Here is a 26,632-nt window from a genome sequence, read left to right as displayed (position 1 = left end):
CTTTGTGTTAAAAGGAAGACACAGTTCCTTGTTTCTGCCCAGTTTCGAACAGGGGACCTTTCGCGCGTGAGGCGAACGTGATAACCACTACACTACAGAAACTTGGATATTGATTGTTCTGCAACCCGCAAGCCATGCAGAAACGAATTGAGAAATATAATCCAGCCAATTAGCGCCAACAAAAAAAATTGCATGTTTCTGCCCTGTCTCGAACAGGGGACCTTTCGCGTGTTAGGCGAACGTGATAACCACTACACTACAGAAACTTCCCCTTGATACAAAAACCCACCATTGCAGAAACCAAAGTTTGACAAATTTAAAGGCTTTCTTTGTGTTAAAAGGAAGACACAGTTCCTTGTTTCTGCCCAGTTTCGAACAGGGGACCTTTCGCGTGTGAGGCGAACGTGATAACCACTACACTACAGAAACTTGGATATTGTTTGTTCTGCAACCCGCAAGCCATGCAGAAACGAATTGAGAAATATAATCCAGCCAATTAGCGGCAACAAAAAAAATTGCGTGTTTCTGCCCTGTCTCGAACAGGGGACCTTTCGCGTGTTAGGCGAACGTGATAACCACTACACTACAGAAACTTCCCCTTGATACAAAAACCCACCATTGGAGAAACCAAAGTTTGACAAATTTAAAGGCTTTCTTTGTGTTAAAAGGAAGACACAGTTCCTTGTTTCTGCCCAGTTTCGAACAGGGGACCTTTCGCGTGTGAGGCGAACGTGATAACCACTACACTACAGAAACTTGGATATTGATTGTTCTGCAACCCGCAAGCCATGCAGAAACGAATTGAGAAATATAATCCAGCCAATTAGCGCCAACAAAAAAAATTGCATGTTTCTGCCCTGTCTCGAACAGGGGACCTTTCGCGCGTGAGGCGAACGTGATAACCACTACACTACAGAAACTTGGATGTTGATTGGATTGTTCCGCAACCCACAACCCGCAAGCCATGCAGAAACGAATTGAGAAATATAATCCAGCCACTTAGCGCCAACAAAAATTGCATGTTTTTGCCCTGTCTCGAACAGGGGACCTTTCGCGTGTTAGGCGAACGTGATAACCACTACATTACAGAAACTTCCCCTTGATACAAAAACCCACCATTGCAGAAACCAAAGTTTGACAAATTTAAAGGCTTTCTTTGTGTTAAAAGGAAGACACAGTTCCTTGTTTCTGCCCAGTTTCGAACAGGGGACCTTTCGCGTGTGAGGCGAACGTGATAACCACTACACTACAGAAACTTGGATATTGATTGTTCTGCAACCCGCAAGCCATGCAGAAACGAATTGAGAAATATAATCCAGCCAATTAGCGCCAACAAAAAAAATTGCATGTTTCTGCCCTGTCTCGAACAGGGGACCTTTCGCGCGTGAGGCGAACGTGATAACCACTACACTACAGAAACTTGGATATTGATTGTTCCGCAACCCACAACCCGCAAGCCATGCAGAAACGAATTGAGAAATATAATCCAGCCACTTAGCGCCAACAAAAATTGCATGTTTTTGCCCTGTCTCGAACAGGGGACCTTTCGCGTGTTAGGCAAACGTGATAACCACTACACTACAGAAACTTCCCCTTGATACAAAAACCCACCATTGCAGAAACCAAAGTTTGACAAATTTAAAGGATTTCTTTGTGTTAAAAGGAAGACATAGTTCCTTGTTTCTGCCCAGTTTCGAACAGGGGACCTTTCGCGTGTGAGGCGAACGTGATAACCACTACACTACAGAAACTTGGATATTGATTGTTCCGCAACCCACAACCCGCAAGCCATGCAGAAACGAATTGATAAATATAATCCAGCCACTTAGCGCCAAAAAAAATTGCATGTTTTTGCCCTGTCTCGAACAGGGGATCTTTCGCGTGTTAGGCGAACGTGATAACCACTACACTACAGAAACTTCCCCTTGATACAAAAACCCACCATTGCAGAAACCAAAGTTTGACAAATTTAAAGGATTTCTATGTGTTAAAAGGAAGACACAGTTCCTTGTTTCTGCCCAGTTTCGAACAGGGGACCTTTCGCGTGTGAGGCGAACGTGATAACAACTACACTACAGAAACTTGGATATTGATTGTTCTGCAACCCGCAAGCCATGCAGAAACGAATTGAGAAATATAATCCAGCCAATTAGCGCCAACAAAAAAAATTGCATGTTTCTGCCCTGTCTCGAACAGGGGACCTTTCGCGTGTTAGGCGAACGTGATAACCACTACACTACAGAAACTTCCCCTTGATACAAAAACCCACCATTGCAGAAACCAAAGTTTGACAAATTTAAAGGCTTTCTTTGTGTTAAAAGGAAGACACAGTTCCTTGTTTCTGCCCAGTTTCGAACAGGGGACCTTTCGCGTGTGAGGCGAACGTGATAACCACTACACTACAGAAACTTGGATATTGATTGTTCTGCAACCCGCAAGCCATGCAGAAACGAATTGAGAAATATAATCCAGCCAATTAGCGCCAACAAAAAAAATTGCATGTTTCTGCCCTGTCTCGAACAGGGGACCTTTCGCGCGTGAGGCGAACGTGATAACCACTACACTACAGAAACTTGGATATTGATTGTTCCGCAACCCACAACCCGCAAGCCATGCAGAAACGAATTGAGAAATATAATCCAGCCACTTAGCGCCAACAAAAATTGCATGTTTTTGCCCTGTCTCGAACAGGGGACCTTTCGCGTGTTAGGCAAACGTGATAACCACTACACTACAGAAACTTCCCCTTGATACAAAAACCCACCATTGCAGAAACCAAAGTTTGACAAATTTAAAGGATTTCTTTGTGTTAAAAGGAAGACATAGTTCGTTGTTTCTGCCCAGTTTCGAACAGGGGACCTTTCGCGTGTGAGGCGAACGTGATAACCACTACACTACAGAAACTTGGATATTGATTGTTCTGCAACCCGCAAGCCATGCAGAAACGAATTGAGAAATATAATCCAGCCACTTAGCGCCAACAAAAATTGCATGTTTCTGCCCTGTCTCGAACAGGGGACCTTTCGCGTGTTAGGCGAACGTGATAACCACTACACTACAGAAACTTCCCCTTGATACAAAAACCCACCATTGCAGAAACCAAAGTTTGACAAATTTAAAGGATTTCTTTGTGTTAAAAGGAAGACACAGTTCCTTGTTTCTGCCCAGTTTCGAACAGGGGACCTTTCGCGTGTGAGGCGAACGTGATAACAACTACACTACAGAAACTTGGATATTGATTGTTCTGCAACCCGCAAGCCATGCAGAAACGAATTGAGAAATATAATCCAGCCAATTAGCGCCAACAAAAAAAATTGCATGTTTCTGCCCTGTCTCGAACAGGGGACCTTTCGCGTGTTAGGCGAACGTGATAACCACTACACTACAGAAACTTCCCCTTGATACAAAAACCCACCATTGCAGAAACCAAAGTTTGACAAATTTAAAGGCTTTCTTTGTGTTAAAAGGAAGACACAGTTCCTTGTTTCTGCCCAGTTTCGAACAGGGGACCTTTCGCGTGTGAGGCGAACGTGATAACCACTACACTACAGAAACTTAAATATATTTATTGTTCTGCAACCCGCAAGCCATGCAGAAACGAATTGAGAAATATAATCCAGCCAATTAGCGCCAACAAAAAAAATTGCATGTTTCTGCCCTGTCTCGAACAGGGGACCTTTCGCGCGTGAGGCGAACGTGATAACCACTACACTACAGAAACTTGGATATTGATTGTTCCGCAACCCACAACCCGCAAGCCATGCAGAAACGAATTGAGAAATATAATCCAGCCACTTAGCGCCAACAAAAATTGCATGTTTTTGCCCTGTCTCGAAAAGGGGACCTTTCGCGTGTTAGGCAAACGTGATAACCACTACACTACAGAAACTTCCCCTTGATACAAAAACCCACCATTGCAGAAACCAAAGTTTGACAAATTTAAAGGATTTCTATGTGTTAAAAGGAAGACACAGTTCCTTGTTTCTGCCCAGTTTCGAACAGGGGACCTTTCGCGTGTGAGGCGAACGTGATAACAACTACACTACAGAAACTTGGATATTGATTGTTCTGCAACCCGCAAGCCATGCAGAAACGAATTGAGAAATATAATCCAGCCAATTAGCGCCAACAAAAAAAATTGCATGTTTCTGCCCTGTCTCGAACAGGGGACCTTTCGCGTGTTAGGCGAACGTGATAACCACTACACTACAGAAACTTCCCCTTGATACAAAAACCCACCATTGCAGAAACCAAAGTTTGACAAATTTAAAGGCTTTCTTTGTGTTAAAAGGAAGACACAGTTCCTTGTTTCTGCCCAGTTTCGAACAGGGGACCTTTCGCGTGTGAGGCGAACGTGATAACCACTACACTACAGAAACTTGGATATTGATTGTTCTGCAACCCGCAAGCCATGCAGAAACGAATTGAGAAATATAATCCAGCCAATTAGCGCCAACAAAAAAAATTGCATGTTTCTGCCCTGTCTCGAACAGGGGACCTTTCGCGCGTGAGGCGAACGTGATAACCACTACACTACAGAAACTTGGATATTGATTGTTCCGCAACCCACAACCCGCAAGCCATGCAGAAACGAATTGAGAAATATAATCCAGCCACTTAGCGCCAACAAAAATTGCATGTTTTTGCCCTGTCTCGAACAGGGGACCTTTCGCGTGTTAGGCAAACGTGATAACCACTACACTACAGAAACTTCCCCTTGATACAAAAACCCACCATTGCAGAAACCAAAGTTTGACAAATTTAAAGGATTTCTTTGTGTTAAAAGGAAGACATAGTTCGTTGTTTCTGCCCAGTTTCGAACAGGGGACCTTTCGCGTGTGAGGCGAACGTGATAACCACTACACTACAGAAACTTGGATATTGATTGTTCTGCAACCCGCAAGCCATGCAGAAACGAATTGAGAAATATAATCCAGCCACTTAGCGCCAACAAAAATTGCATGTTTCTGCCCTGTCTCGAACAGGGGACCTTTCGCGTGTTAGGCGAACGTGATAACCACTACACTACAGAAACTTCCCCTTGATACAAAAACCCACCATTGCAGAAACCAAAGTTTGACAAATTTAAAGGATTTCTTTGTGTTAAAAGGAAGACACAGTTCCTTGTTTCTGCCCAGTTTCGAACAGGGGACCTTTCGCGTGTGAGGCGAACGTGATAACCACTACACTACAGAAACTTAAATATATTTATTGTTCTGCAACCCGCAAGCCATGCAGAAACGAATTGAGAAATATAATCCAGCCAATTAGCGCCAACAAAAAAAATTGCATGTTTCTGCCCTGTCTCGAACAGGGGACCTTTCGCGCGTGAGGCGAACGTGATAACCACTACACTACAGAAACTTGGATATTGATTGTTCCGCAACCCACAACCCGCAAGCCATGCAGAAACGAATTGAGAAATATAATCCAGCCACTTAGCGCCAACAAAAATTGCATGTTTTTGCCCTGTCTCGAAAAGGGGACCTTTCGCGTGTTAGGCAAACGTGATAACCACTACACTACAGAAACTTCCCCTTGATACAAAAACCCACCATTGCAGAAACCAAAGTTTGACAAATTTAAAGGCTTTCTTTGTGTTAAAAGGAAGACACAGTTCCTTGTTTCTGCCCAGTTTCGAACAGGGGACCTTTCGCGTGTGAGGCGAACGTGATAACCAATACACTACAGAAACTTGGATATTGATTGTTCTGCAACCCGCAAGCCATGCAGAAACGAATTGAGAAATATAATCCAGCCAATTAGCGCCAACAAAAAAAATTGCATGTTTCTGCCCTGTCTCGAACAGGGGACCTTTCGCGCGTGAGGCGAACGTGATAACCACTACACTACAGAAACTTGGATATTGATTGTTCCGCAACCCACAACCCGCAAGCCATGCAGAAACGAATTGAGAAATATAATCCAGCCACTTAGCGCCAACAAAAATTGCATGTTTTTGCCCTGTCTCGAACAGGGGACCTTTCGCGTGTTAGGCAAACGTGATAACCACTACACTACAGAAACTTCCCCTTGATACAAAAACCCACCATTGCAGAAACCAAAGTTTGACAAATTTAAAGGATTTCTTTGTGTTAAAAGGAAGACACAGTTCCTTGTTTCTGCCCAGTTTCGAACAGGGGACCTTTCGCGTGTGAGGCGAACGTGATAACCACTACACTACAGAAACTTGGATATTGATTGTTCTGCAACCCGCAAGCCATGCAGAAACGAATTGAGAAATATAATCCAGCCACTTAGCGCCAACAAAAATTGCATGTTTCTGCCCTGTCTCGAACAGGGGACCTTTCGCGTGTTAGGCGAACGTGATAACCACTACACTACAGAAACTTCCCCTTGATACAAAAACCCACCATTGCAGAAACCAAAGTTTGACAAATTTAAAGGATTTCTTTGTGTTAAAAGGAAGACATAGTTCCTTGTTACTGCCCAGTTTCGAACAGGGGACCTTTCGCGTGTGAGGCGAACGTGATAACCACTACACTACAGAAACTTGGATATTGATTGTTCCGCAACCCACAACCCGCAAGCCATGCAGAAACGAATTGAGAAATATAATCCAGCCACTTAGCGCCAAAAAAAATTGCATGTTTTTGCCCTGTCTCGAACAGGGGACCTTTCGCGTGTTAGGCGAACGTGATAACCACTACACTACAGAAACTTCCCCTTGATACAAAAACCCACCATTGCAGAAACCAAAGTTTGACAAATTTAAATGATTTCTTTGTGTTAAAAGGAAGACACAGTTCCTTGTTTCTGCCCAGTTTCGAACAGGGGACCTTTCGCGTGTGAGGCGAACGTGATAACAACTACACTACAGAAACTTGGATATTGATTGTTCTGCAACCCGCAAGCCATGCAGAAACGAATTGAGAAATATAATCCAGCCAATTAGCGCCAACAAAAAAAATTGCATGTTTCTGCCCTGTCTCGAACAGGGGACCTTTTGCGTGTTAGGCGAACGTGATAACCACTACACTACAGAAACTTCCCCTTGATACAAAAACCCACCATTGCAGAAACCAAAGTTTGACAAATTTAAAGGCTTTCTTTGTGTTAAAAGGAAGACACAGTTCCTTGTTTCTGCCCAGTTTCGAACAGGGGACCTTTCGCGAGTTAGGCGAACGTGATAACCACTACACTACAGAAACTTCCCCTTGATACAAAAACCCACCATTGCAGAAACCAAAGTTTGACAAATTTAAAGGCTTTCTTTGTGTTAAAAGGAAGACATAGTTCCTTGTTTCTGCCCAGTTTCGAACAGGGGACCTTTCGCGTGTGAGGCGAACGTGATAACCACTACACTACAGAAACTTGGATATTGATTGTTCTGCAACCCGCAAGCCATGCAGAAACGAATTGAGAAATATAATCCAGCCAATTAGCGGCAACAAAAAAAATTGCATGTTTCTGCCCTGTCTCGAACAGGGGACCTTTCGCGCGTGAGGCGAACGTGATAACCACTACACTACAGAAACTTGGATATTGATTGTTCCGCAACCCACAACCCGCAAGCCATGCAGAAACGAATTGAGAAATATAATCCAGCCACTTAGCGCCAACAAAAATTGCATGTTTTTGCCCTGTCTCGAGCAGGGGACCTTTCGCGTGTTAGGCGAACGTGATAACCACTACACTACAGAAACTTCCCCTTGATACAAAAACCCACCATTGCAGAAACCAAAGTTTGACAAATTTAAAGGATTTCTTTGTGTTAAAAGGAAGACACAGTTCCTTGTTTCTGCCCAGTTTCGAACAGGGGACCTTTCGCGTGTGAGGCGAACGTGATAACCACTACACTACAGAAACTTGGATATTGATTGTTCTGCAACCCGCAAGCCATGCAGAAACGAATTGAGAAATATAATCCAGCCACTTAGCGCCAACAAAAATTGCATGTTTCTGCCCTGTCTCGAACAGGGGACCTTTCGCGTGTTAGGCGAACGTGATAACCACTACACTACAGAAACTTCCCCTTGATACAAAAACCCACCATTGCAGAAACCAAAGTTTGACAAATTTAAAGGATTTCTTTGTGTTAAAAGGAAGACATAGTTCCTTGTTACTGCCCAGTTTCGAACAGGGGACCTTTCGCGTGTGAGGCGAACGTGATAACCACTACACTACAGAAACTTGGATATTGATTGTTCTGCAACCCGCAAGCCATGCAGAAACGAATTGAGAAATATAATCCAGCCAATTAGCGCCAACAAAAAAAATTGCATGTTTCTGCCCTGTCTCGAACAGGGGACCTTTCGCGCGTGAGGCGAACGTGATAACCACTACACTACAGAAACTTGGATATTGATTGTTCCGCAACCCACAACCCGCAAGCCATGCAGAAACGAATTGAGAAATATAATCCAGCCACTTAGCGCCAACAAAAATTGCATGTTTTTGCCCTGTCTCGAAGAGGGGACCTTTCGCGTGTTAGGCGAACGTGATAACCACTACACTACAGAAACTTCCCCTTGATACAAAAACCCACCATTGCAGAAACCAAAGTTTGACAAATTTAAAGGATTTCTTTGTGTTAAAAGGAAGACACAGTTCCTTGTTTCTGCCCAGTTTCGAACAGGGGACCTTTCGCGTGTGAGGCGAACGTGATAACCACTACACTACAGAAACTTGGATATTGATTGTTCTGCAACCCGCAAGCCATGCAGAAACGAATTGAGAAATATAATCCAGCCACTTAGCGCCAACAAAAATTGCATGTTTCTGCCCTGTCTCGAACAGGGGACCTTTCGCGTGTTAGGCGAACGTGATAACCACTACACTACAGAAACTTCCCCTTGATACAAAAACCCACCATTGCAGAAACCAAAGTTTGACAAATTTAAAGGATTTCTTTGTGTTAAAAGGAAGACACAGTTCCTTGTTTCTGCCCAGTTTCGAACAGGGGACCTTTCGCGTGTGAGGCGAACGTGATAACAACTACACTACAGAAACTTGGATATTGATTGTTCTGCAACCCGCAAGCCATGCAGAAACGAATTGAGAAATATAATCCAGCCAATTAGCGCCAACAAAAAAAATTGCATGTTTTTGCCCTGTCTCGAACAGGGGACCTTTCGCGTGTTAGGCGAACGTGATAACCACTACACTACAGAAACTTCCCCTTGATACAAACACCCACCATTGCAGAAACCAAAGTTTGACAAATTTAAAGGATTTCTTTGTGTTAAAAGGAAGACACAGTTCCTTGTTTCTGCCCAGTTTCGAACAGGGGACCTTTCGCGTGTGAGGCGAACGTGATAACCACTACACTACAGAAACTTGGATATTGATTGTTCCGCAACCCACAACCCGCAAGCCATGCAGAAACGAATTGAGAAATATAATCCAGCCGCTTAGCGCCAAAAAAAATTGCATGTTTTTGCCCTGTCTCGAACAGGGGACCTTTCGCGTGTTAGGCGAACGTGATAACCACTACACTACAGAAACTTCCCCTTGATACAAAAACCCACCATTGCAGAAACCAAAGTTTGACAAATTTAAAGGATTTCTTTGTGTTAAAAGGAAGACACAGTTCCTTGTTTCTGCCCAGTTTCGAACAGGGGACCTTTCGCGTGTGAGGCGAACGTGATAACAACTACACTACAGAAACTTGGATATTGATTGTTCCGCAACCCGCAAGCCATGCAGAAACGAATTGAGAAATATAATCCAGCCAATTAGCGCCAACAAAAAAAATTGCATGTTTCTGCCCTGTCTCGAACAGGGGACCTTTCGCGTGTTAGGTGAACGTGATAACCACTACTCTACAGAAACTTCCCCTTGATACAAAAACCCACCATTGCAGAAACCAAAGTTTGACAAATTTAAAGGCTTTCTTTGTGTTAAAAGGAAGACACAGTTCCTTGTTTCTGCCAAGTTTCGAACAGGGGACCTTTCCCGTGTGAGGCGAACGTGATAACCACTACACTACAGAAACTTGGATATTGATTGTTCTGCAACCCGCAAGCCATGCAGAAACGAATTGAGAAATATAATCCAGCCAATTAGCGCCAACAAAAAAAATTGCATGTTTCTGCCCTGTCTCGAACAGGGGACCTTTCGCGCGTGAGGCGAACGTGATAACCACTACACTACAGAAACTTGGATATTGATTGTTCCGCAACCCACAACCCGCAAGCCATGCAGAAACGAATTGAGAAATATAATCCAGCCACTTAGCGCCAACAAAAATTGCATGTTTTTGCCCTGTCTCGAACAGGGGACCTTTCGCGTGTTAGGCGAACGTGATAACCACTACACTGCAGAAACTTCCCCTTGATACAAAAACCCACCATTGCAGAAACCAAAGTTTGACAAATTTAAAGGATTTCTTTGTGTTAAAAGGAAGACACAGTTCCTTGTTTCTGCCCAGTTTCGAACAGGGGACCTTTCGCGTGTGAGGCGAACGTGATAACCACTACACTACAGAAACTTGGATATTGATTGTTCTGCAACCCGCAAGCCATGCAGAAACGAATTGAGAAATATAATCCAGCCACTTAGCGCCAACAAAAATTGCAATGTTTCTGCCCTGTCTCGAACAGGGGACCTTTCGCGTGTTAGGCGAACGTGATAACCACTACACTACAGAAACTTCCCCTTGATACAAAAACCCACCATTGCAGAAACCAAAGTTTGACAAATTTAAAGGATTTCTTTGTGTTAAAAGGAAGACACAGTTCCTTGTTTCTGTCCAGTTTCGAACAGGGGACCTTTCGCGTGTGAGGCGAACGTGATAACAACTACACTACAGAAACTTGGATATTGATTGTTCTGCAACCCGCAAGCCATGCAGAAACGAATTGAGAAATATAATCCAGCCAATTAGCGCCAACAAAAAAAATTGCATGTTTCTGCCCTGTCTCGAACAGGGGACCTTTCGCGTGTTAGGCGAACGTGATAACCACTACTCTACAGAAACTTCCCCTTGATACAAAAACCCACCATTGCAGAAACCAAAGTTTGACAAATTTAAAGGCTTTCTTTGTGTTAAAAGGAAGACACAGTTCCTTGTTTCTGCCAAGTTTCGAACAGGGGACCTTTCCCGTGTGAGGCGAACGTGATAACCACTACACTACAGAAACTTGGATATTGATTGTTCTGCAACCCGCAAGCCATGCAGAAACGAATTGAGAAATATAATCCAGCCAATTAGCGCCAACAAAAAAAATTGCATGTTTCTGCCCTGTCTCGAACAGGGGACCTTTCGCGCGTGAGGCGAACGTGATAACCACTACACTACAGAAACTTGGATATTGATTGTTCCGCAACCCACAACCCGCAAGCCATGCAGAAACGAATTGAGAAATATAATCCAGCCACTTAGCGCCAACAAAAATTGCATGTTTTTGCCCTGTCTCGAACAGGGGACCTTTCGCGTGTTAGGCGAACGTGATAACCACTACACTGCAGAAACTTCCCCTTGATACAAAAACCCACCATTGCAGAAACCAAAGTTTGACAAATTTAAAGGATTTCTTTGTGTTAAAAGGAAGACACAGTTCCTTGTTTCTGCCCAGTTTCGAACAGGGGACCTTTCGCGTGTGAGGCGAACGTGATAACCACTACACTACAGAAACTTGGATATTGATTGTTCTGCAACCCGCAAGCCATGCAGAAACGAATTGAGAAATATAATCCAGCCACTTAGCGCCAACAAAAATTGCAATGTTTCTGCCCTGTCTCGAACAGGGGACCTTTCGCGTGTTAGGCGAACGTGATAACCACTACACTACAGAAACTTCCCCTTGATACAAAAACCCACCATTGCAGAAACCAAAGTTTGACAAATTTAAAGGATTTCTTTGTGTTAAAAGGAAGACACAGTTCCTTGTTTCTGTCCAGTTTCGAACAGGGGACCTTTCGCGTGTGAGGCGAACGTGATAACAACTACACTACAGAAACTTGGATATTGATTGTTCTGCAACCCGCAAGCCATGCAGAAACGAATTGAGAAATATAATCCAGCCAATTAGCGCCAACAAAAAAAATTGCATGTTTCTGCCCTGTCTCGAACAGGGGACCTTTCGCGCGTGAGGCGAACGTGATAACCACTACACTACAGAAACTTGGATATTGATTGTTCCGCAACCCACAACCCGCAAGCCATGCAGAAACGAATTGAGAAATATAATCCAGCCACTTAGCGCCAACAAAAATTGCATGTTTTTGCCCTGTCTCGAACAGGGGACCTTTCGCGTGTTAGGCGAACGTGATAACCACTACACTGCAGAAACTTCCCCTTGATACAAAAACCCACCATTGCAGAAACCAAAGTTTGACAAATTTAAAGGATTTCTTTGTGTTAAAAGGAAGACACAGTTCCTTGTTTCTGCCCAGTTTCGAACAGGGGACCTTTCGCGTGTGAGGCGAACGTGATAACCACTACACTACAGAAACTTGGATATTGATTGTTCTGCAACCCGCAAGCCATGCAGAAACGAATTGAGAAATATAATCCAGCCACTTAGCGCCAACAAAAATTGCAATGTTTCTGCCCTGTCTCGAACAGGGGACCTTTCGCGTGTTAGGCGAACGTGATAACCACTACTCTACAGAAACTTCCCCTTGATACAAAAACCCACCATTGCAGAAACCAAAGTTTGACAAATTTAAAGGCTTTCTTTGTGTTAAAAGGAAGACACAGTTCCTTGTTTCTGCCAAGTTTCGAACAGGGGACCTTTCCCGTGTGAGGCGAACGTGATAACCACTACACTACAGAAACTTGGATATTGATTGTTCTGCAACCCGCAAGCCATGCAGAAACGAATTGAGAAATATAATCCAGCCAATTAGCGCCAACAAAAAAAATTGCATGTTTCTGCCCTGTCTCGAACAGGGGACCTTTCGCGCGTGAGGCGAACGTGATAACCACTACACTACAGAAACTTGGATATTGATTGTTCCGCAACCCACAACCCGCAAGCCATGCAGAAACGAATTGAGAAATATAATCCAGCCACTTAGCGCCAACAAAAATTGCATGTTTTTGCCCTGTCTCGAACAGGGGACCTTTCGCGTGTTAGGCGAACGTGATAACCACTACACTGCAGAAACTTCCCCTTGATACAAAAACCCACCATTGCAGAAACCAAAGTTTGACAAATTTAAAGGATTTCTTTGTGTTAAAAGGAAGACACAGTTCCTTGTTTCTGCCCAGTTTCGAACAGGGGACCTTTCGCGTGTGAGGCGAACGTGATAACCACTACACTACAGAAACTTGGATATTGATTGTTCTGCAACCCGCAAGCCATGCAGAAACGAATTGAGAAATATAATCCAGCCACTTAGCGCCAACAAAAATTGCAATGTTTCTGCCCTGTCTCGAACAGGGGACCTTTCGCGTGTTAGGCGAACGTGATAACCACTACACTACAGAAACTTCCCCTTGATACAAAAACCCACCATTGCAGAAACCAAAGTTTGACAAATTTAAAGGATTTCTTTGTGTTAAAAGGAAGACACAGTTCCTTGTTTCTGTCCAGTTTCGAACAGGGGACCTTTCGCGTGTGAGGCGAACGTGATAACAACTACACTACAGAAACTTGGATATTGATTGTTCTGCAACCCGCAAGCCATGCAGAAACGAATTGAGAAATATAATCCAGCCAATTAGCGCCAACAAAAAAAATTGCATGTTTCTGCCCTGTCTCGAACAGGGGACCTTTCGCGCGTGAGGCGAACGTGATAACCACTACACTACAGAAACTTGGATATTGATTGTTCCGCAACCCACAACCCGCAAGCCATGCAGAAACGAATTGAGAAATATAATCCAGCCACTTAGCGCCAACAAAAATTGCATGTTTTTGCCCTGTCTCGAACAGGGGACCTTTCGCGTGTTAGGCGAACGTGATAACCACTACACTGCAGAAACTTCCCCTTGATACAAAAACCCACCATTGCAGAAACCAAAGTTTGACAAATTTAAAGGATTTCTTTGTGTTAAAAGGAAGACACAGTTCCTTGTTTCTGCCCAGTTTCGAACAGGGGACCTTTCGCGTGTGAGGCGAACGTGATAACCACTACACTACAGAAACTTGGATATTGATTGTTCTGCAACCCGCAAGCCATGCAGAAACGAATTGAGAAATATAATCCAGCCACTTAGCGCCAACAAAAATTGCAATGTTTCTGCCCTGTCTCGAACAGGGGACCTTTCGCGTGTTAGGCGAACGTGATAACCACTACACTACAGAAACTTCCCCTTGATACAAAAACCCACCATTGCAGAAACCAAAGTTTGACAAATTTAAAGGCTTTCTTTGTGTTAAAAGGAAGACACAGTTCCTTGTTTCTGCCCAGTTTCGAACACGGGACCTTTCGCGTGTGAGGCGAACGTGATAAACACTACACTACAGAAACTTGGATATTGATTGTTCTGCAACCCGCAAGCCATGCAGAAACGAATTGAGAAATATAATCCAGCCAATTAGCGCCAACAAAAAAAATTGCATGTTTCTGCCCTGTCTCGAACAGGGGACCTTTCGCGCGTGAGGCGAACGTGATAACCACTACACTACAGAAACTTCCCATTGATACAAAAACCCACCATTGCAGAAACCAAAGTTTGACAAATTTAAAGGATTTCTTTGTGTTAAAAGGAAGACACAGTTCCTTGTTTCTGCCCAGTTTCGAACAGGGGACCTTTCGCGTGTGAGGCGAACGTGATAACCACTACACTACAGAAACTTGGATATTGATTGTTCTGCAACCCGCAAGCCATGCAGAAACGAATTGAGAAATATAATCCAGCCACTTAGCGCCAACAAAAATTGCATGTTTCTGCCCTGTCTCGAACAGGGGACCTTTCGCGTGTTAGGCGAACGTGATAACCACTACACTACAGAAACTTCCCCTTGATACAAAAACCCACCATTGCAGAAACCAAAGTTTGACAAATTTAAAGGATTTCTTTGTGTTAAAAGGAAGACACAGTTCCTTGTTTCTGCCCAGTTTCGAACAGGGGACCTTTCGCGTGTGAGGCGAACGTGATAACAACTACACTACAGAAACTTGGATATTGATTGTTCTGCAACCCGCAAGCCATGCAGAAACGAATTGAGAAATATAATCCAGCCAATTAGCGCCAACAAAAAAAATTGCATGTTTCTGCCCTGTCTCTAACAGGGGACCTTTCGCGTGTTAGGCGAACGTGATAACCACTACACTACAGAAACTTCCCCTTGATACAAAAACCCACCATTGCAGAAACCAAAGTTTGACAAATTTAAAGGATTTCTTTGTGTTAAAAGGAAGACACAGTTCCTTGTTTCTGCCCAGTTTCGAACAGGGGACCTTTCGCGTGTGAGGCAAACGTGATAACCACTACACTACAGAAACTTGGATATTGATTGTTCTGCAACCCGCAAGCCATGCAGAAACGAATTGAGAAATATAATCCAGCCAATTAGCGCCAACAAAAAAAATTGCATGTTTCTGCCCTGTCTCGAACAGGGGACCTTTCGCGCGTGAGGCGAACGTGATAACCACTACACTACAGAAACTTGGATATTGATTGTTCCGCAACCCACAACCCGCAAGCCATGCAGAAACGAATTGAGAAATATAATCCAGCCACTTAGCGCCAACAAAAATTGCATGTTTTTGCCCTGTCTCGAACAGGGGACCTTTCGCGTGTTAGGCGAACGTGATAACCACTACACTACAGAAACTTCCCCTTGATACAAAAACCCACCATTGCAGAAACCAAAGTTTGACAAATTTAAAGGATTTCTTTGTGTTAAAAGGAAGACACAGTTCCTTGTTTCTGCCCAGTTTCGAACAGGGGACCTTTCGCGTGTGAGGCGAACGTGATAACCACTACACTACAGAAACTTGGATATTGATTGTTCTGCAACCCGCAAGCCATGCAGAAACGAATTGAGAAATATAATCCAGCCACTTAGCGCCAACAAAAATTGCATGTTTCTGCCCTGTCTCGAACAGGGGACCTTTCGCGTGTTAGGCGAACGTGATAACCACTACACTACAGAAACTTCCCCTTGATACAAAAACCCACCATTGCAGAAACCAAAGTTTGACAAATTTAAAGGATTTCTTTGTGTTAAAAGGAAGACACAGTTCCTTGTTTCTGCCCAGTTTCGAACAGGGGACCTTTCGCGTGTGAGGCGAACGTGATAACCACTACACTACAGAAACTTGGATATTGATTGTTCCGCAACCCGCAAGCCATGCAGAAACGAATTGAGAAATATAATCCAGCCACTTAGCGCCAACAAAAATTGCATGTTTCTGCCCTGTCTCGAACAGGGGACCTTTCGCGTGTTAGGCGAACGTGATAACCACTACACTACAGAAACTTCCCCTTGATACAAAAACCCACCATTGCAGAAACCAAAGTTTGACAAATTTAAAGGATTTCTTTGTGTTAAAAGGAAGACACAGTTCCTTGTTTCTGCCCAGTTTCGAACAGGGGACCTTTCGCGTGTGAGGCGAACGTGATAACCACTACACTACAGAAACTTGGATATTGATTGTTCCGCAACCCACAACCCGCAAGCCATGCAGAAACGAATTGAGAAATATAATCCAGCCAATTAGCGCCAACAAAAAAAATTGCATGTTTCTGCCCTGTCTCGAACAGGGGACCTTTCGCGTGTTAGGCGAACGTGATAACCACTACTCTACAGAAACTTCCCCTTGATACAAAAACCCACCATTGCAGAAACCAAAGTTTGACAAATTTAAAGGCTTTCTTTGTGTTAAAAGGAAGACACAGTTCCTTGTTTCTGCCCAGTTTCGAACAGGGGACCTTTCGCGTGTGAGGCGAACGTGATAACCACTACACTACAGAAACTTGGATATTGATTGTTCTGCAACCCGCAAGCCATGCAGAAACGAATTGAGAAATATAATCCAGCCAATTAGCGCCAACAAAAAAAATTGCATGTTTCTGCCCTGTCTCGAACAGGGGACCTTTCGCGCGTGAGGCGAACGTGATAACCACTACACTACAGAAACTTGGATATTGATTGTTCCGCAACCCACAACCCGCAAGCCATGCAGAAACGAATTGAGAAATATAATCCAGCCACTTAGCGCCAACAAAAATTGCATGTTTTTGCCCTGTCTCGAACAGGGGACCTTTCGCGTGTTAGGCGAACGTGTTAACCACTACACTGCAGAAACTTCCCCTTGATACAAAAACCCACCATTGCAGAAACCAAAGTTTGACAAATTTAAAGGATTTCTTTGTGTTAAAAGGAAGACACTGTTCCTTGTTTCTGCCCAGTTTCGAACAGGGGACCTTTCGCGTGTGAGGCGAACGTGATAACCACTACACTACAGAAACTTGGATATTGATTGTTCTGCAACCCGCAAGCCATGCAGAAACGAATTGAGAAATATAATCCAGCCACTTAGCGCCAACAAAAATTGCAATGTTTCTGCCCTGTCTCGAACAGGGGACCTTTCGCGTGTTAGGCGAACGTGATAACCACTACACTACAGAAACTTCCCCTTGATACAAAAACCCACCATTGCAGAAACCAAAGTTTGACAAATTTAAAGGCTTTCTTTGTGTTAAAAGGAAGACACAGTTCCTTGTTTCTGCCCAGTTTCGAACAGGGGACCTTTCGCGTGTGAGACGAACGTGATAAACACTACACTACAGAAACTTGGATATTGATTGTTCTGCAACCCGCAAGCCATGCAGAAACGAATTGAGAAATATAATCCAGCCAATTAGCGCCAACAAAAAAAATTGCATGTTTCTGCCCTGTCTCGAACAGGGGACCTTTCGCGCGTGAGGCGAACGTGATAACCACTACACTACAGAAACTTCCCATTGATACAAAAACCCACCATTGCAGAAACCAAAGTTTGACAAATTTAAAGGATTTCTTTGTGTTAAAAGGAAGACACAGTTCCTTGTTTCTGCCCAGTTTCGAACAGGGGACCTTTCGCGTGTGAGGCGAACGTGATAACCACTACACTACAGAAACTTGGATATTGATTGTTCTGCAACCCGCAAGCCATGCAGAAACGAATTGAGAAATATAATCCAGCCACTTAGCGCCAACAAAAATTGCATGTTTCTGCCCTATCTCGAACAGGGGACCTTTCGCGTGTTAGGCGAACGTGATAACCACTACACTACAGAAACTTCCCCTTGATACAAAAACCCACCATTGCAGAAACCAAAGTTTGACAAATTTAAAGGATTTCTTTGTGTTAAAAGGAAGACATAGTTCCTTGTTTCTGCCCAGTTTCGAACAGGGGACCTTTCGCGTGTGAGGCGAACGTGATAACCACTACACTACAGAAACTTGGATATTGATTGTTCTGCAACCCGCAAGCCATGCAGAAACGAATTGAGAAATATAATCCAGCCACTTAGCGCCAACAAAAATTGCATGTTTCTGCCCTATCTCGAACAGGGGACCTTTCGCGTGTTAGGCGAACGTGATAACCACTACACTACAGAAACTTCCCCTTGATACAAAAACCCACCATTGCAGAAACCAAAGTTTGACAAATTTAAAGGATTTCTTTGTGTTAAAAGGAAGACATAGTTCCTTGTTTCTGCCCAGTTTCGAACAGGGGACCTTTCGCGTGTGAGGCGAACGTGATAACCACTACACTACAGAAACTTGGATATTGATTGTTCCGCAACCCGCAAGCCATGCAGAAACGAATTGAGAAATATAATCCAGCCACTTAGCGCCAAAAAAAATTGCATGTTTTTGCCCTGTCTCGAACAGGGGACCTTTCGCGTGTTAGGCGAACGTGATAACCACTACACTACAGAAACTTCCCCTTGATACAAAAACCCACCATTGCAGAAACCAAAGTTTGACAAATTTAAAGGATTTATTTGTGTTAAAAGGAAGACACAGTTCCTTGTTTCTGCCCAGTTTCGAACAGGGGACCTTTCGCGTGTGAGGCGAACGTGATAACAACTACACTACAGAAACTTGGATATTGATTGTTCTGCAACCCGCAAGCCATGCAGAAACGAATTGAGAAATATAATCCAGCCAATTAGCGCCAACAAAAAAAATTGCATGTTTCTGCCCTGTCTCGAACAGGGGACCTTTCGCGTGTTAGGCGAACGTGATAACCACTACACTACAGAAACTTCCCCTTGATACAAAAACCCACCATTGCAGAAACCAAAGTTTGACAAATTTAAAGGATTTCTTTGTGTTAAAAGGAAGACACAGTTCCTTGTTTCTGCCCAGTTTCGAACAGGGGACCTTTCGCGTGTGAGGCGAACGTGATAACCACTACACTACAGAAACTTGGATATTGATTGTTCTGCAACCCGCAAGCCATGCAGAAACGAATTGAGAAATATAATCCAGCCAATTAGCGCCAACAAAAAAAATTGCATGTTTCTGCCCTGTCTCGAACAGGGGACCTTTCGCGCGTGAGGCGAACGTGATAACCACTACACTACAGAAACTTGGATATTGATTGTTCCGCAACCCACAACCCGCAAGCCATGCAGAAACGAATTGAGAAATATAATCCAGCCACTTAGCGCCAACAAAAATTGCATGTTTTTGCCCTGTCTCGAACAGGGGACCTTTCGCGTGTTAGGCGAACGTGATAACCACTACACTACAGAAACTTCCCCTTGATACAAAAACCCACCATTGCAGAAACCAAAGTTTGACAAATTTAAAGGATTTCTTTGTGTTAAAAGGAAGACACAGTTCCTTGTTTCTGCCCAGTTTCGAACAGGGGACCTTTCGCGTGTGAGGCGAACGTGATAACCACTACACTACAGAAACTTGGATATTGATTGTTCTGCAACCCGCAAGCCATGCAGAAACGAATTGAGAAATATAATCCAGCCACTTAGCGCCAACAAAAATTGCATGTTTCTGCCCTGTCTCGAACAGGGGACCTTTCGTGTGTTAGGCGAACGTGATAACCACTACACTACAGAAACTTCCCCTTGATACAAAAACCCACCATTGCAGAAACCAAAGTTTGACAAATTTAAAGGATTTCTTTGTGTTAAAAGGAAGACACAGTTCCTTGTTTCTGCCCAGTTTCGAACAGGGGACCTTTCGCGTGTGAGGCGAACGTGATAACCACTACACTACAGAAACTTGGATATTGATTGTTCCGCAACCCACAACCCGCAAGCCATGCAGAAACGAATTGAGAAATATAATCCAGCCACTTAGCGCCAAAAAAAATTGCATGTTTTTGCCCTGTCTCGAACAGGGGACCTTTCGCGTGTTAGGCGAACGTGATAACCACTACACTACAGAAACTTCCCCTTGATACAAAAACCCACCATTGCAGAAACCAAAGTTTGACAAATTTAAAGGATTTCTTTGTGTTAAAAGGAAGACACAGTTCCTTGTTTCTGCCCAGTTTCGAACAGGGGACCTTTCGCGTGTGAGGCGAACGTGATAACAACTACACTACAGAAACTTGGATATTGATTGTTCCGCAACCCGCAAGCCATGCAGAAACGAATTGAGAAATATAATCCAGCCAATTAGCGCCAACAAAAAAAATTGCATGTTTCTGCCCTGTCTCGAACAGGGGACCTTTCGCGCGTGAGGCGAACGTGATAACCACTACACTACAGAAACTTGGATATTGATTGTTCCGCAACCCACAACCCGCAAGCCATGCAGAAACGAATTGAGAAATATAATCCAGCCACTTAGCGCCAACAAAAATTGCATGTTTTTGCCCTGTCTCGAACAGGGGACCTTTCGCGTGTTAGGCGAACGTGATAACCACTACACTGCAGAAACTTCCCCTTGATACAAAAACCCACCATTGCAGAAACCAAAGTTTGACAAATTTAAAGGATTTCTTTGTGTTAAAAGGAAGACACAGTTCCTTGTTTCTGCCCAGTTTCGAACAGGGGACCTTTCGCGTGTGAGGCGAACGTGATAACCACTACACTACAGAAACTTGGATATTGATTGTTCTGCAACCCGCAAGCCATGCAGAAACGAATTGAGAAATATAATCCAGCCACTTAGCGCCAACAAAAATTGCAATGTTTCTGCCCTGTCTCGAACAGGGGACCTTTCGCGTGTTAGGCGAACGTGATAACCACTACACTACAGAAACTTCCCCTTGATACAAAAACCCACCATTGCAGAAACCAAAGTTTGACAAATTTAAAGGATTTCTTTGTGTTAAAAGGAAGACACAGTTCCTTGTTTCTGCCCAGTTTCGAACAGGGGACCTTTCGCGTGTGAGGCGAACGTGATAACCACTACACTACAGAAACTTGGATATTGATTGTTCTGCAACCCGCAAGCCATGCAGAAACGAATTGAGAAATATAATCCAGCCACTTAGCGCCAACAAAAATTGCATGTTTCTGCCCTGTCTCGAACAGGGGACCTTTCGCGTGTTAGGCGAACGTGATAACCACTACACTACAGAAACTTCCCCTTGATACAAAAACCCACCATTGCAGAAACCAAAGTTTGACAAATTTAAAGGATTTCTTTGTGTTAAAAGGAAGACACAGTTCCTTGTTTCTGCCCAGTTTCGAACAGGGGACCTTTCGCGTGTGAGGCGAACGTGATAACCACTACACTACAGAAACTTGGATATTGATTGTTCTGCAACCCGCAAGCCATGCAGAAACGAATTGAGAAATATAATCCAGCCACTTAGCGCCAACAAAAATTGCATGTTTCTGCCCTGTCTCGAACAGGGGACCTTTCGCGTGTTAGGCGAACGTGATAACCACTACACTACAGAAACTTCCCCTTGATACAAAAACCCACCATTGCAGAAACCAAAGTTTGACAAATTTAAAGGATTTCTTTGTGTTAAAAGGAAGACACAGTTCCTTGTTTCTGCACAGTTTCGAACAGGGGACCTTTCGCGTGTGAGGCGAACGTGATAACAACTACACTACAGAAACTTGGATATTGATTGTTCTGCAACCCGCAAGCCATGCAGAAACGAATTGAGAAATATAATCCAGCCAATTAGCGCCAACAAAAAAAATTGCATGTTTCTGCCCTGTCTCGAACAGGGGACCTTTCGCGCGTGAGGCGAACGTGATAACCACTACACTACAGAAACTTGGATATTGATTGTTCCGCAACCCACAACCCGCAAGCCATGCAGAAACGAATTGAGAAATATAATCCAGCCACTTAGCGCCAACAAAAATTGCATGTTTTTGCCCTGTCTCGAACAGGGGACCTTTCGCGTGTTAGGCGAACGTGATAACCACTACACTGCAGAAACTTCCCCTTGATACAAAAACCCACCATTGCAGAAACCAAAGTTTGACAAATTTAAAGGATTTCTTTGTGTTAAAAGGAAGACACAGTTCCTTGTTTCTGCCCAGTTTCGAACAGGGGACCTTTCGCGTGTGAGGCGAACGTGATAACAACTACACTACAGAAACTTGGATATTGATTGTTCCGCAACCCGCAAGCCATGCAGAAACGAATTGAGAAATATAATCCAGCCAATTAGCGCCAACAAAAAAAATTGCATGTTTCTGCCCTGTCTCGAACAGGGGACCTTTCGCGCGTGAGGCGAACGTGATAACCACTACACTACAGAAACTTGGATATTGATTGTTCCGCAACCCACAACCCGCAAGCCATGCAGAAACGAATTGAGAAATATAATCCAGCCACTTAGCGCCAACAAAAATTGCATGTTTTTGCCCTGTCTCGAACAGGGGACCTTTCGCGTGTTAGGCGAACGTGATAACCACTACACTGCAGAAACTTCCCCTTGATACAAAAACCCACCATTGCAGAAACCAAAGTTTGACAAATTTAAAGGATTTCTTTGTGTTAAAAGGAAGACACAGTTCCTTGTTTCTGCCCAGTTTCGAACAGGGGACCTTTCGCGTGTGAGGCGAACGTGATAACCACTACACTACAGAAACTTGGATATTGATTGTTCTGCAACCCGCAAGCCATGCAGAAACGAATTGAGAAATATAATCCAGCCACTTAGCGCCAACAAAAATTGCAATGTTTCTGCCCTGTCTCGAACAGGGGACCTTTCGCGTGTTAGGCGAACGTGATAACCACTACACTACAGAAACTTCCCCTTGATACAAAAACCCACCATTGCAGAAACCAAAGTTTGACAAATTTAAAGGATTTCTTTGTGTTAAAAGGAAGACACAGTTCCTTGTTTCTGCCCAGTTTCGAACAGGGGACCTTTCGCGTGTGAGGCGAACGTGATAACCACTACACTACAGAAACTTGGATATTGATTGTTCTGCAACCCGCAAGCCATGCAGAAACGAATTGAGAAATATAATCCAGCCACTTAGCGCCAACAAAAATTGCATGTTTCTGCCCTGTCTCGAACAGGGGACCTTTCGCGTGTTAGGCGAACGTGATAACCACTACACTACAGAAACTTCCCCTTGATACAAAAACCCACCATTGCAGAAACCAAAGTTTGACAAATTTAAAGGATTTCTTTGTGTTAAAAGGAAGACACAGTTCCTTGTTTCTGCCCAGTTTCGAACAGGGGACCTTTCGCGTGTGAGGCGAACGTGATAACCACTACACTACAGAAACTTGGATATTGATTGTTCTGCAACCCGCAAGCCATGCAGAAACGAATTGAGAAATATAATCCAGCCACTTAGCGCCAACAAAAATTGCATGTTTCTGCCCTGTCTCGAACAGGGGACCTTTCGCGTGTTAGGCGAACGTGATAACCACTACACTACAGAAACTTCCCCTTGATACAAAAACCCACCATTGCAGAAACCAAAGTTTGACAAATTTAAAGGATTTCTTTGTGTTAAAAGGAAGACACAGTTCCTTGTTTCTGCACAGTTTCGAACAGGGGACCTTTCGCGTGTGAGGCGAACGTGATAACAACTACACTACAGAAACTTGGATATTGATTGTTCTGCAACCCGCAAGCCATGCAGAAACGAATTGAGAAATATAATCCAGCCAATTAGCGCCAACAAAAAAAATTGCATGTTTCTGCCCTGTCTCGAACAGGGGACCTTTCGCGCGTGAGGCGAACGTGATAACCACTACACTACAGAAACTTGGATATTGATTGTTCCGCAACCCACAACCCGCAAGCCATGCAGAAACGAATTGAGAAATATAATCCAGCCACTTAGCGCCAACAAAAATTGCATGTTTTTGCCCTGTCTCGAACAGGGGACCTTTCGCGTGTTAGGCGAACGTGATAACCACTACACTGCAGAAACTTCCCCTTGATACAAAAACCCACCATTGCAGAAACCAAAGTTTGACAAATTTAAAGGATTTCTTTGTGTTAAAAGGAAGACACAGTTCCTTGTTTCTGCCCAGTTTCAAACAGGGGACCTTTCGCGTGTGAGGCGAACGTGATAACCACTACACTACAGAAACTTGGATATTGATTGTTCTGCAACCCGCAAGCCATGCAGAAACGAATTGAGAAATATAATCCAGCCACTTAGCGCCAACAAAAATTGCAATGTTTCTGCCCTGTCTCGAACAGGGGACCTTTCGCGTGTTAGGCGAACGTGATAACCACTACACTACAGAAACTTCCCCTTGATACAAAAACCCACCATTGCAGAAACCAAAGTTTGACAAATTTAAAGGATTTCTTTGTGTTAAAAGGAAGACACAGTTCCTTGTTTCTGCCCAGTTTCGAACAGGGGACCTTTCGCGTGTGAGGCGAACGTGATAACCACTACACTACAGAAACTTGGATATTGATTGTTCTGCAACCCGCAAGCCATGCAGAAACGAATTGAGAAATATAATCCAGCCACTTAGCGCCAACAAAAATTGCATGTTTCTGCCCTGTCTCGAACAGGGGACCTTTCGCGTGTTAGGCGAACGTGATAACCACTACACTACAGAAACTTCCCCTTGATACAAAAACCCACCATTGCAGAAACCAAAGTTTGACAAATTTAAAGGATTTCTTTGTGTTAAAAGGAAGACACAGTTCCTTGTTTCTGCCCAGTTTCGAACAGGGGACCTTTCGCGTGTGAGGCGAACGTGATAACCACTACACTACAGAAACTTGGATATTGATTGTTCCGCAACCCACAACCCGCAAGCCATGCAGAAACGAATTGAGAAATATAATCCAGCCAATTAGCGCCAACAAAAAAAATTGCATGTTTCTGCCCTGTCTCGAACAGGGGACCTTTCGCGCGTGAGGCGAACGTGATAACCACTACACTACAGAAACTTGGATATTGATTGTTCCGCAACCCACAACCCGCAAGCCATGCAGAAACGAATTGAGAAATATAATCCAGCCACTTAGCGCCAACAAAAATTGCATGTTTTTGCCCTGTCTCGAACAGGGGACCTTTCGCGTGTTAGGCGAACGTGATAACCACTACACTGCAGAAACTTCCCCTTGATACAAAAACCCACCATTGCAGAAACCAAAGTTTGACAAATTTAAAGGATTTCTTTGTGTTAAAAGGAAGACACAGTTCCTTGTTTCTGCCCAGTTTCGAACAGGGGACCTTTCGCGTGTGAGGCGAACGTGATAACCACTACACTACAGAAACTTGGATATTGATTGTTCTGCAACCCGCAAGCCATGCAGAAACGAATTGAGAAATATAATCCAGCCACTTAGCGCCAACAAAAATTGCATGTTTCTGCCCTGTCTCGAACAGGGGACCTTTCGCGTGTTAGGCGAACGTGATAACCACTACACTACAGAAACTTCCCCTTGATACAAAAACCCACCATTGCAGAAACCAAAGTTTGACAAATTTAAAGGATTTCTTTGTGTTAAAAGGAAGACACAGTTCCTTGTTTCTGCCCAGTTTCGAACAGGGGACCTTTCGCGTGTGAGGCGAACGTGATAACAACTACACTACAGAAACTTGGATATTGATTGTTCTGCAACCCGCAAGCCATGCAGAAACGAATTGAGAAATATAATCCAGCCAATTAGCGCCAACAAAAAAAATTGCATGTTTCTGCCCTGTCTCGAACAGGGGACCTTTCGCGTGTTAGGGGGGATTCACACGAGCGTGTATTCGGTCCGTGCGGGCCGCGTGGTTTTCACGCGGCACGCATGGACAATACAAGTCTATGGGGCAGTACAGACAGTCCGTGCTTTTTGCGCAGCGTTTGTCTGCTGCGCAAAAAGCGCGACAGGTTCAAAAACTCTGCGTATTTCGCGCATCACGCACCCATTGAAGTCAATGGGTGCGTGAAAATCACGCGCACCACACGGAAGCACTTCCGTGGGACGAGCGTGATTCGCGCAACAGCAGTGAAAAGGATGAATGAAAACCGAAAAGCACCACGTGCTTTTCTGTTTCCGAACATCCAAACGGAGTGTCTTTGCGATGAGCGAAGCGGGACAAGCGTACCGAACTTCACCGGGTTCGGCCAAACTCGTTTTGGCCGATCCCGGCAAAAAAATTATCGGTACGCGACGTCAGGAGATAGTCACTGTCCATGGTGCTGAAAGAGTTAAACTGTTTCAGCACCATGGACAGTGACTTGCGATCCCAAAATACATTAACCTGTAAAAAAAACCGAAGTTCTAACTTACCGATTACTCCTGTCTCCTTCCTGCAGTCCGACCTCCCGGGATGACACTTCAGTTCAAGTGACAGCTCCAGCCAATCACAGGCCAAGCACAGGCTGCAGCCAATCACAGGCTGCAG

General features: G+C 44.1%; 65 non-coding genes across 65 annotated transcripts; all 65 read right to left on the bottom strand.

Annotated features, from left to right (window-relative positions):
* Window positions 1-356: 356 nt before the first annotated feature.
* TRNAV-CAC (transfer RNA valine (anticodon CAC)) lies at window positions 357-429 on the bottom strand. Its single transcript has one exon. It is a non-coding gene; the product is annotated as a tRNA-Val (tRNA).
* Window positions 430-683: 254 nt separating this feature from the next.
* TRNAV-CAC (transfer RNA valine (anticodon CAC)) lies at window positions 684-756 on the bottom strand. The gene has a single exon. It is a non-coding gene; the product is annotated as a tRNA-Val (tRNA).
* Window positions 757-847: 91 nt separating this feature from the next.
* Window positions 848-920, bottom strand: TRNAV-CAC (transfer RNA valine (anticodon CAC)). The gene has a single exon. It is a non-coding gene; the product is annotated as a tRNA-Val (tRNA).
* A 263-nt stretch (window positions 921-1,183) lies between these two features.
* TRNAV-CAC (transfer RNA valine (anticodon CAC)) lies at window positions 1,184-1,256 on the bottom strand. The gene has a single exon. It is a non-coding gene; the product is annotated as a tRNA-Val (tRNA).
* A 91-nt stretch (window positions 1,257-1,347) lies between these two features.
* TRNAV-CAC (transfer RNA valine (anticodon CAC)) lies at window positions 1,348-1,420 on the bottom strand. Its single transcript has one exon. It is a non-coding gene; the product is annotated as a tRNA-Val (tRNA).
* A 258-nt stretch (window positions 1,421-1,678) lies between these two features.
* TRNAV-CAC (transfer RNA valine (anticodon CAC)) lies at window positions 1,679-1,751 on the bottom strand. Its single transcript has one exon. It is a non-coding gene; the product is annotated as a tRNA-Val (tRNA).
* A 585-nt stretch (window positions 1,752-2,336) lies between these two features.
* TRNAV-CAC (transfer RNA valine (anticodon CAC)) lies at window positions 2,337-2,409 on the bottom strand. Its single transcript has one exon. It is a non-coding gene; the product is annotated as a tRNA-Val (tRNA).
* A 91-nt stretch (window positions 2,410-2,500) lies between these two features.
* TRNAV-CAC (transfer RNA valine (anticodon CAC)) lies at window positions 2,501-2,573 on the bottom strand. The gene has a single exon. It is a non-coding gene; the product is annotated as a tRNA-Val (tRNA).
* A 258-nt stretch (window positions 2,574-2,831) lies between these two features.
* On the bottom strand, window positions 2,832-2,904 carry TRNAV-CAC (transfer RNA valine (anticodon CAC)). Its single transcript has one exon. It is a non-coding gene; the product is annotated as a tRNA-Val (tRNA).
* Window positions 2,905-3,482: 578 nt separating this feature from the next.
* On the bottom strand, window positions 3,483-3,555 carry TRNAV-CAC (transfer RNA valine (anticodon CAC)). Its single transcript has one exon. It is a non-coding gene; the product is annotated as a tRNA-Val (tRNA).
* A 93-nt stretch (window positions 3,556-3,648) lies between these two features.
* Window positions 3,649-3,721, bottom strand: TRNAV-CAC (transfer RNA valine (anticodon CAC)). Its single transcript has one exon. It is a non-coding gene; the product is annotated as a tRNA-Val (tRNA).
* Window positions 3,722-4,306: 585 nt separating this feature from the next.
* On the bottom strand, window positions 4,307-4,379 carry TRNAV-CAC (transfer RNA valine (anticodon CAC)). The gene has a single exon. It is a non-coding gene; the product is annotated as a tRNA-Val (tRNA).
* A 91-nt stretch (window positions 4,380-4,470) lies between these two features.
* TRNAV-CAC (transfer RNA valine (anticodon CAC)) lies at window positions 4,471-4,543 on the bottom strand. Its single transcript has one exon. It is a non-coding gene; the product is annotated as a tRNA-Val (tRNA).
* Window positions 4,544-4,801: 258 nt separating this feature from the next.
* Window positions 4,802-4,874, bottom strand: TRNAV-CAC (transfer RNA valine (anticodon CAC)). Its single transcript has one exon. It is a non-coding gene; the product is annotated as a tRNA-Val (tRNA).
* A 251-nt stretch (window positions 4,875-5,125) lies between these two features.
* On the bottom strand, window positions 5,126-5,198 carry TRNAV-CAC (transfer RNA valine (anticodon CAC)). The gene has a single exon. It is a non-coding gene; the product is annotated as a tRNA-Val (tRNA).
* A 93-nt stretch (window positions 5,199-5,291) lies between these two features.
* TRNAV-CAC (transfer RNA valine (anticodon CAC)) lies at window positions 5,292-5,364 on the bottom strand. Its single transcript has one exon. It is a non-coding gene; the product is annotated as a tRNA-Val (tRNA).
* A 422-nt stretch (window positions 5,365-5,786) lies between these two features.
* Window positions 5,787-5,859, bottom strand: TRNAV-CAC (transfer RNA valine (anticodon CAC)). Its single transcript has one exon. It is a non-coding gene; the product is annotated as a tRNA-Val (tRNA).
* Window positions 5,860-6,117: 258 nt separating this feature from the next.
* TRNAV-CAC (transfer RNA valine (anticodon CAC)) lies at window positions 6,118-6,190 on the bottom strand. The gene has a single exon. It is a non-coding gene; the product is annotated as a tRNA-Val (tRNA).
* Window positions 6,191-7,262: 1,072 nt separating this feature from the next.
* On the bottom strand, window positions 7,263-7,335 carry TRNAV-CAC (transfer RNA valine (anticodon CAC)). The gene has a single exon. It is a non-coding gene; the product is annotated as a tRNA-Val (tRNA).
* A 91-nt stretch (window positions 7,336-7,426) lies between these two features.
* On the bottom strand, window positions 7,427-7,499 carry TRNAV-CAC (transfer RNA valine (anticodon CAC)). Its single transcript has one exon. It is a non-coding gene; the product is annotated as a tRNA-Val (tRNA).
* A 258-nt stretch (window positions 7,500-7,757) lies between these two features.
* On the bottom strand, window positions 7,758-7,830 carry TRNAV-CAC (transfer RNA valine (anticodon CAC)). Its single transcript has one exon. It is a non-coding gene; the product is annotated as a tRNA-Val (tRNA).
* A 415-nt stretch (window positions 7,831-8,245) lies between these two features.
* TRNAV-CAC (transfer RNA valine (anticodon CAC)) lies at window positions 8,246-8,318 on the bottom strand. Its single transcript has one exon. It is a non-coding gene; the product is annotated as a tRNA-Val (tRNA).
* A 258-nt stretch (window positions 8,319-8,576) lies between these two features.
* Window positions 8,577-8,649, bottom strand: TRNAV-CAC (transfer RNA valine (anticodon CAC)). The gene has a single exon. It is a non-coding gene; the product is annotated as a tRNA-Val (tRNA).
* A 578-nt stretch (window positions 8,650-9,227) lies between these two features.
* TRNAV-CAC (transfer RNA valine (anticodon CAC)) lies at window positions 9,228-9,300 on the bottom strand. Its single transcript has one exon. It is a non-coding gene; the product is annotated as a tRNA-Val (tRNA).
* A 749-nt stretch (window positions 9,301-10,049) lies between these two features.
* Window positions 10,050-10,122, bottom strand: TRNAV-CAC (transfer RNA valine (anticodon CAC)). The gene has a single exon. It is a non-coding gene; the product is annotated as a tRNA-Val (tRNA).
* Window positions 10,123-10,380: 258 nt separating this feature from the next.
* TRNAV-CAC (transfer RNA valine (anticodon CAC)) lies at window positions 10,381-10,453 on the bottom strand. Its single transcript has one exon. It is a non-coding gene; the product is annotated as a tRNA-Val (tRNA).
* Window positions 10,454-11,196: 743 nt separating this feature from the next.
* On the bottom strand, window positions 11,197-11,269 carry TRNAV-CAC (transfer RNA valine (anticodon CAC)). The gene has a single exon. It is a non-coding gene; the product is annotated as a tRNA-Val (tRNA).
* A 258-nt stretch (window positions 11,270-11,527) lies between these two features.
* On the bottom strand, window positions 11,528-11,600 carry TRNAV-CAC (transfer RNA valine (anticodon CAC)). The gene has a single exon. It is a non-coding gene; the product is annotated as a tRNA-Val (tRNA).
* Window positions 11,601-12,016: 416 nt separating this feature from the next.
* On the bottom strand, window positions 12,017-12,089 carry TRNAV-CAC (transfer RNA valine (anticodon CAC)). The gene has a single exon. It is a non-coding gene; the product is annotated as a tRNA-Val (tRNA).
* A 258-nt stretch (window positions 12,090-12,347) lies between these two features.
* Window positions 12,348-12,420, bottom strand: TRNAV-CAC (transfer RNA valine (anticodon CAC)). Its single transcript has one exon. It is a non-coding gene; the product is annotated as a tRNA-Val (tRNA).
* A 416-nt stretch (window positions 12,421-12,836) lies between these two features.
* Window positions 12,837-12,909, bottom strand: TRNAV-CAC (transfer RNA valine (anticodon CAC)). Its single transcript has one exon. It is a non-coding gene; the product is annotated as a tRNA-Val (tRNA).
* Window positions 12,910-13,167: 258 nt separating this feature from the next.
* TRNAV-CAC (transfer RNA valine (anticodon CAC)) lies at window positions 13,168-13,240 on the bottom strand. The gene has a single exon. It is a non-coding gene; the product is annotated as a tRNA-Val (tRNA).
* Window positions 13,241-13,656: 416 nt separating this feature from the next.
* TRNAV-CAC (transfer RNA valine (anticodon CAC)) lies at window positions 13,657-13,729 on the bottom strand. The gene has a single exon. It is a non-coding gene; the product is annotated as a tRNA-Val (tRNA).
* Window positions 13,730-13,987: 258 nt separating this feature from the next.
* Window positions 13,988-14,060, bottom strand: TRNAV-CAC (transfer RNA valine (anticodon CAC)). The gene has a single exon. It is a non-coding gene; the product is annotated as a tRNA-Val (tRNA).
* A 416-nt stretch (window positions 14,061-14,476) lies between these two features.
* On the bottom strand, window positions 14,477-14,549 carry TRNAV-CAC (transfer RNA valine (anticodon CAC)). The gene has a single exon. It is a non-coding gene; the product is annotated as a tRNA-Val (tRNA).
* A 90-nt stretch (window positions 14,550-14,639) lies between these two features.
* TRNAV-CAC (transfer RNA valine (anticodon CAC)) lies at window positions 14,640-14,712 on the bottom strand. The gene has a single exon. It is a non-coding gene; the product is annotated as a tRNA-Val (tRNA).
* A 742-nt stretch (window positions 14,713-15,454) lies between these two features.
* TRNAV-CAC (transfer RNA valine (anticodon CAC)) lies at window positions 15,455-15,527 on the bottom strand. Its single transcript has one exon. It is a non-coding gene; the product is annotated as a tRNA-Val (tRNA).
* A 258-nt stretch (window positions 15,528-15,785) lies between these two features.
* On the bottom strand, window positions 15,786-15,858 carry TRNAV-CAC (transfer RNA valine (anticodon CAC)). Its single transcript has one exon. It is a non-coding gene; the product is annotated as a tRNA-Val (tRNA).
* Window positions 15,859-16,109: 251 nt separating this feature from the next.
* On the bottom strand, window positions 16,110-16,182 carry TRNAV-CAC (transfer RNA valine (anticodon CAC)). Its single transcript has one exon. It is a non-coding gene; the product is annotated as a tRNA-Val (tRNA).
* Window positions 16,183-16,433: 251 nt separating this feature from the next.
* TRNAV-CAC (transfer RNA valine (anticodon CAC)) lies at window positions 16,434-16,506 on the bottom strand. Its single transcript has one exon. It is a non-coding gene; the product is annotated as a tRNA-Val (tRNA).
* Window positions 16,507-16,767: 261 nt separating this feature from the next.
* Window positions 16,768-16,840, bottom strand: TRNAV-CAC (transfer RNA valine (anticodon CAC)). Its single transcript has one exon. It is a non-coding gene; the product is annotated as a tRNA-Val (tRNA).
* A 91-nt stretch (window positions 16,841-16,931) lies between these two features.
* TRNAV-CAC (transfer RNA valine (anticodon CAC)) lies at window positions 16,932-17,004 on the bottom strand. The gene has a single exon. It is a non-coding gene; the product is annotated as a tRNA-Val (tRNA).
* A 258-nt stretch (window positions 17,005-17,262) lies between these two features.
* On the bottom strand, window positions 17,263-17,335 carry TRNAV-CAC (transfer RNA valine (anticodon CAC)). Its single transcript has one exon. It is a non-coding gene; the product is annotated as a tRNA-Val (tRNA).
* Window positions 17,336-17,751: 416 nt separating this feature from the next.
* On the bottom strand, window positions 17,752-17,824 carry TRNAV-CAC (transfer RNA valine (anticodon CAC)). Its single transcript has one exon. It is a non-coding gene; the product is annotated as a tRNA-Val (tRNA).
* Window positions 17,825-17,914: 90 nt separating this feature from the next.
* TRNAV-CAC (transfer RNA valine (anticodon CAC)) lies at window positions 17,915-17,987 on the bottom strand. Its single transcript has one exon. It is a non-coding gene; the product is annotated as a tRNA-Val (tRNA).
* Window positions 17,988-18,238: 251 nt separating this feature from the next.
* TRNAV-CAC (transfer RNA valine (anticodon CAC)) lies at window positions 18,239-18,311 on the bottom strand. Its single transcript has one exon. It is a non-coding gene; the product is annotated as a tRNA-Val (tRNA).
* A 251-nt stretch (window positions 18,312-18,562) lies between these two features.
* TRNAV-CAC (transfer RNA valine (anticodon CAC)) lies at window positions 18,563-18,635 on the bottom strand. Its single transcript has one exon. It is a non-coding gene; the product is annotated as a tRNA-Val (tRNA).
* A 578-nt stretch (window positions 18,636-19,213) lies between these two features.
* On the bottom strand, window positions 19,214-19,286 carry TRNAV-CAC (transfer RNA valine (anticodon CAC)). The gene has a single exon. It is a non-coding gene; the product is annotated as a tRNA-Val (tRNA).
* Window positions 19,287-19,377: 91 nt separating this feature from the next.
* TRNAV-CAC (transfer RNA valine (anticodon CAC)) lies at window positions 19,378-19,450 on the bottom strand. Its single transcript has one exon. It is a non-coding gene; the product is annotated as a tRNA-Val (tRNA).
* A 258-nt stretch (window positions 19,451-19,708) lies between these two features.
* Window positions 19,709-19,781, bottom strand: TRNAV-CAC (transfer RNA valine (anticodon CAC)). The gene has a single exon. It is a non-coding gene; the product is annotated as a tRNA-Val (tRNA).
* Window positions 19,782-20,032: 251 nt separating this feature from the next.
* TRNAV-CAC (transfer RNA valine (anticodon CAC)) lies at window positions 20,033-20,105 on the bottom strand. Its single transcript has one exon. It is a non-coding gene; the product is annotated as a tRNA-Val (tRNA).
* Window positions 20,106-20,527: 422 nt separating this feature from the next.
* Window positions 20,528-20,600, bottom strand: TRNAV-CAC (transfer RNA valine (anticodon CAC)). Its single transcript has one exon. It is a non-coding gene; the product is annotated as a tRNA-Val (tRNA).
* A 258-nt stretch (window positions 20,601-20,858) lies between these two features.
* On the bottom strand, window positions 20,859-20,931 carry TRNAV-CAC (transfer RNA valine (anticodon CAC)). The gene has a single exon. It is a non-coding gene; the product is annotated as a tRNA-Val (tRNA).
* A 252-nt stretch (window positions 20,932-21,183) lies between these two features.
* TRNAV-CAC (transfer RNA valine (anticodon CAC)) lies at window positions 21,184-21,256 on the bottom strand. Its single transcript has one exon. It is a non-coding gene; the product is annotated as a tRNA-Val (tRNA).
* A 251-nt stretch (window positions 21,257-21,507) lies between these two features.
* Window positions 21,508-21,580, bottom strand: TRNAV-CAC (transfer RNA valine (anticodon CAC)). Its single transcript has one exon. It is a non-coding gene; the product is annotated as a tRNA-Val (tRNA).
* Window positions 21,581-21,995: 415 nt separating this feature from the next.
* TRNAV-CAC (transfer RNA valine (anticodon CAC)) lies at window positions 21,996-22,068 on the bottom strand. The gene has a single exon. It is a non-coding gene; the product is annotated as a tRNA-Val (tRNA).
* Window positions 22,069-22,490: 422 nt separating this feature from the next.
* Window positions 22,491-22,563, bottom strand: TRNAV-CAC (transfer RNA valine (anticodon CAC)). Its single transcript has one exon. It is a non-coding gene; the product is annotated as a tRNA-Val (tRNA).
* Window positions 22,564-22,821: 258 nt separating this feature from the next.
* TRNAV-CAC (transfer RNA valine (anticodon CAC)) lies at window positions 22,822-22,894 on the bottom strand. Its single transcript has one exon. It is a non-coding gene; the product is annotated as a tRNA-Val (tRNA).
* Window positions 22,895-23,146: 252 nt separating this feature from the next.
* Window positions 23,147-23,219, bottom strand: TRNAV-CAC (transfer RNA valine (anticodon CAC)). Its single transcript has one exon. It is a non-coding gene; the product is annotated as a tRNA-Val (tRNA).
* Window positions 23,220-23,470: 251 nt separating this feature from the next.
* On the bottom strand, window positions 23,471-23,543 carry TRNAV-CAC (transfer RNA valine (anticodon CAC)). The gene has a single exon. It is a non-coding gene; the product is annotated as a tRNA-Val (tRNA).
* A 415-nt stretch (window positions 23,544-23,958) lies between these two features.
* Window positions 23,959-24,031, bottom strand: TRNAV-CAC (transfer RNA valine (anticodon CAC)). The gene has a single exon. It is a non-coding gene; the product is annotated as a tRNA-Val (tRNA).
* A 583-nt stretch (window positions 24,032-24,614) lies between these two features.
* TRNAV-CAC (transfer RNA valine (anticodon CAC)) lies at window positions 24,615-24,687 on the bottom strand. Its single transcript has one exon. It is a non-coding gene; the product is annotated as a tRNA-Val (tRNA).
* Window positions 24,688-24,938: 251 nt separating this feature from the next.
* On the bottom strand, window positions 24,939-25,011 carry TRNAV-CAC (transfer RNA valine (anticodon CAC)). Its single transcript has one exon. It is a non-coding gene; the product is annotated as a tRNA-Val (tRNA).
* Window positions 25,012-25,109: 98 nt separating this feature from the next.
* Window positions 25,110-25,182, bottom strand: TRNAV-CAC (transfer RNA valine (anticodon CAC)). The gene has a single exon. It is a non-coding gene; the product is annotated as a tRNA-Val (tRNA).
* Window positions 25,183-25,440: 258 nt separating this feature from the next.
* TRNAV-CAC (transfer RNA valine (anticodon CAC)) lies at window positions 25,441-25,513 on the bottom strand. Its single transcript has one exon. It is a non-coding gene; the product is annotated as a tRNA-Val (tRNA).
* Between the last annotated feature and the right edge of the window lie 1,119 nt (window positions 25,514-26,632).

This window comes from Rhinoderma darwinii, chromosome 4, assembly GCF_050947455.1.
Source record: "Rhinoderma darwinii isolate aRhiDar2 chromosome 4, aRhiDar2.hap1, whole genome shotgun sequence".
Taxonomy (NCBI): domain Eukaryota; kingdom Metazoa; phylum Chordata; class Amphibia; order Anura; family Rhinodermatidae; genus Rhinoderma; species Rhinoderma darwinii.
The sequence above is the reverse complement of the archived record's forward strand: the minus strand, read 5'-3'. Positions and strand labels throughout refer to the sequence as shown.